We start from the raw sequence: 3,953 nt of genomic DNA, 5'->3' as shown, positions 1-3,953 counted from the left end.
GGGGCGCTCGGGGGCCCCGGACGCTCGCAGCGCGCCGCGCTCCGGCAGCCTGCGCGGGAGAGGCCGGGAGTGTTTGTTTAAACTTTCCTGCGTCCCTGCCAGGGCGAAATATCCTGGCAGCGCCTGCAAAGGAGAGAAGACAAAAAAGCGGAGAGGGGGAAGCTCGGGAAGGGGGGAAGGAGATGACCTCACAGGAGCAGGAGGTGGAAAAGGAGCGTGGTGAAGGGCAGGTTGCGGCACCGCGGACGCCGAGTGGGTCCCGGAGCGACCCTCCCGCCCGGCCCCGACGGGGTCGGAGTCGGAGTCGTCCGGCTCCAGGGCCCCCGGAGGGAGGTCGGACCCCCCCGTCCCTGAGCTGCAATCCTGAGCTCCGCTTCCTCCCCGCTGTTGCGACAGAGGGCAGAGAGGGAGGCCTCATATGGGAGCAGCACGTGTCCCGCCAGCTCTGGGCTCCTTTTCTAAGAAAAAAGGGGGAAAAAGGAAAAATCGGAGAGTGGAAAAATGCAGCCACAGAAATGTGCTGGCTGCGGGAGCAGTGGTGCAGCAATCTGTTTATTGCAAAGCAGATAAGGTGCTGACTCAGTTGCGATGTCTGTTGGAAGGAACAAAGATTCCCCAGTATAAGACACCCGGAGACACAGCAGAAAAAGGCTGCAACGAGGAATGGCGGGAAGCGAAGGCACCCAGATTTAAACATGGGACGAGGCACACGTTTGTTTTAAACTGTAATTGAACTGTGGGAATGCACGGTGGTACTTTCCTGCGCCCTGGACATTGTCAGAGCAAGACAGGCCTGTAGCACTACCCAGCTGGGGATGGGCCGAGCCAGCGGCACCCGGAGCGGGGCAGGAGCAAAGCTCCAAGCGCGGGTCCCCGTGGCGGCTCCCTGCCGGGGATGGGGATGGGGACGGCTGCAGCCAGGCTGTTTGTTCCCAATGCCAGATCCAGGCCTGACTCTTGGTTAGGAGCGGAAGGAAATGTAAATAATACAGAAACCACCCAAATGATAGCTACTGGTCTGGTTTATTTAAGTCCACTGTGAGCAGCCTGCGGAGAATCCCAAGGCTGTTGTGGGAAGCCAGCAGAGCTGGAAACTCTCTCGGGATGCCCTGGGATTTAAGGAGAGGAGCAAGATCACTTGCCAGCTTCCCTCTGCTCACAGCAGACGCATGCCTCTGCTCCAACCTGATCCCAGCCGGTCTGCCCGCCGCACCCCTGCCCAGCCCGCCAGGCGCTGCCGTGGCGAGGGTTCGCCCCGTGCCGCAGGCTGCGCGCCAGGCCGAGGCCAAGGCTCTGCCGAGCGCTGCCCCATGGAGTGGCCCCACGGGGAGGACTTTGCCCTGCGCGGTGCCGTCGGATGGTGCCAGGGCGGCGGGAGGCACAGCACAGCCCTGAGCGGGGACGGCCGCTGAGCCACTTCTGCTGCTGCTGAGCAGGAGGGAGCCCTCCCTGGCCTGGGTTCCCAGCACATCCTTGCCCAGCCCTGGCTCTTCCTTGGGAGCAGGGGATGGAGGAAATCCTTCCTCCACAGGGCGAGGGACAGCACAGAGAAGTGGCCGTTCCCACCCGTGTTGGGCCATCTCCGTCCCAGCGACAGGGGTCCCTATGCAATGGGCACCAGGAGCTCATCCGATTTCCGCAGATGGGTGCCCTGGAATCTTTGGAACAAGAAAATGGCCCTTCAAACCCCCCTTGGTGCCGGTACAGGCTCGTCTCCGCCAGCCCAGCGCCTCCAGGCTATGCACAGGAGCCTGCAGGGCCGCGCTCTGGCTCCCATTCTCAGGGCTGCCAAGGCTCAGTGCGGCAGGGAGCATCTCCCTCCTCCCTCTGCTGCCTGCTGGCTCCCGCGCAGCCTTGCCACCGCTCTGCCTGGCCCAGAGGCGTCCAGGAGGTGGACAGCATCATCCCGTGCACCGGAGCCAGCTGAGCAAGGGGGGAGCGGCACCCCCAGGGCCGAGGCGGGCGGTGAAAGGCGGCTCCCCAGCGAGCGCGCTGCAGGGGAGCTGCAGCTGGAGCTGAGCTCGCAGCCCTGAGCATTTAACGAAGCAGGTAGCGAAGGTCGGACCTTCCTGCCTGATAAGGCTGGGTGGAGCACCGGGGCACAGAGGAGTGAGATGCGGCTCTTCTGGGAGTCACAATAACCTCCCTGAGCACTTGGAAATCCCATTAAGAGCAGCAAACACCGGATGTTTGGAGACAGGATGGAGCAGGGGCTCGCGGCCCGAGCAGGAAGGACAGGGCGTGAGGGGTACAGCCCCGGCAGGGCCTGCGGCTGCTGCACTCACAGCGCCGCGCAGGGCCCAGCGCATGCATCCAGCCACGCGGGAGCGGAACGATTGCCCTCTGCTGTCGAAGCGCCACGGCTGCAGCTGCTGCGCGCAGACCCTGCACTGGCCGCACGCCTGCTTCCGCGCGCAGCACGGTGCGGGATGCACCGCCGCAGCCCCGCTCCCCTGCTGAGGGCTCGAGGGCAGAGTCTGGTGCCAAACAGAGCAAGAGCTGCACTACATATGCCATCACGGGGCTGCACACACCACTGCAACCATCTCGCAGCTTCAGCTGGCCCTTAGGGTTGTTTAGGCATCATGAGTGTTGCGCAGAAGGGGATGTTGCTAAAACTGTTTGGAAAGCAGTGTTACATGCTTGTTTTTGTCATCTGACTCAAAGCCAAAGTTTCTGCAGCATTTCCAGGAAGGAGAACGCATCCCAGCTCTTGCATCTCTGCAGCATCATAGCTTTACCCCCGCAGTGTCTCTGCCACTTACAGCAGCGAAGTCACCGGGACAAGGCCAGGGGTGGCAAGAAGACAAGGTGGGAGCAGATGAGGATTTGATTGTGTTCAGCCCCTGACTTGGCAAGAGTTTGCCAACCCCAAAACATCTCCACAACAACATTTCAGACTCCCAGAAGTGGTGTTTTCCCACTACGTTTGGTTCTGTTGGAAGATTTCTGTGCGCCCAGGATGGATCCTGGTCCCGGATGCTCCTGGGCACTGACCGACTGCACAGCAGGACTGGTGCTTCCCAGCAGCCTGCCCTGCCCTGGGACCCCCGGCCACCCCTCGAGCCCTGCTGTAGGGGCTGAGCCTGGCTTGCCAATATGCCCCAGGTCCTTGCCAGGGCTGCAGCAGGAGGGGACGGAGCAGCAGGTTGGCACAGTTGGGTTCTCCGGATCCTGCTGAATTCCCGCAAAACGCCTACTGCCTTCTGCAAGGGCTGCTAATACGCTGGCTCCTGAAAAAGCAAACACAGCTGCTCCCCACCAGGACATCCAAATGGAAAGAGCATCAAATCTCGCATCAAACAAAGGGCAGGTGGGCCACCATGGCACTGGAGCAGGGGGATGATGGAAAAGCCCAGGGAGCAAATCTTGAATTCCTGCTGCAGGCTGAGCCCAGCCCTGCTCCCAAAGGAGCTGCAGAGCTCCGAGCAGACCAGCCTCTTCCTCCTGGCTGAGAAGGAAGCAGGGAACATCCTCCTGTCTGTGGTGCCCTTGGAAGTGCCCACATTCACACCCCTGGCTTCTGCTGCAGCAGAGCCAGGAGCCCGTCTGCGTGTCCAGGGTCCTGTGCAGTAGCTGCTAACAGGCCCTCCTGTTCTCAGGGACAGACGAAGCTGAGCTCCAGCTCCGCTCCTGAGCCCCGGGCGCGCTGCACTGCACCAAGGGCTGTTCCCGTCCAGGCAGCAGGGACGCTCTGCCCCTCTCCTACCCTGCTGCGGCCATGGGGCGCCAGGCACAAGAGCTGCGTTCCTGCCAGGCAGCCACCTCTGCCCCACCTGGCCGAGCTGCCACAAGGAATGCACAGGATGGAGAGTTTCCAAGAGAAGGGTGGGTTTGCCTATTTCCTGCTGGTTTGGGGGTGGAATTTTCCAGCTGGGCAGGGGGCTGTGAGCGAGAGAGTCCAGGAGCAGAACAGCGAGCCCTGAGAGCCCTTCCACCCCAAACCTTTTGGG

Source organism: Apteryx rowi, unplaced genomic scaffold (assembly GCF_003343035.1).
Source record: "Apteryx rowi isolate R43461 unplaced genomic scaffold, aptRow1 scaffold_570, whole genome shotgun sequence".
Lineage (NCBI taxonomy): Eukaryota > Metazoa > Chordata > Aves > Apterygiformes > Apterygidae > Apteryx > Apteryx rowi.
The sequence above is the reverse complement of the archived record's forward strand: the minus strand, read 5'-3'. Positions refer to the sequence as shown.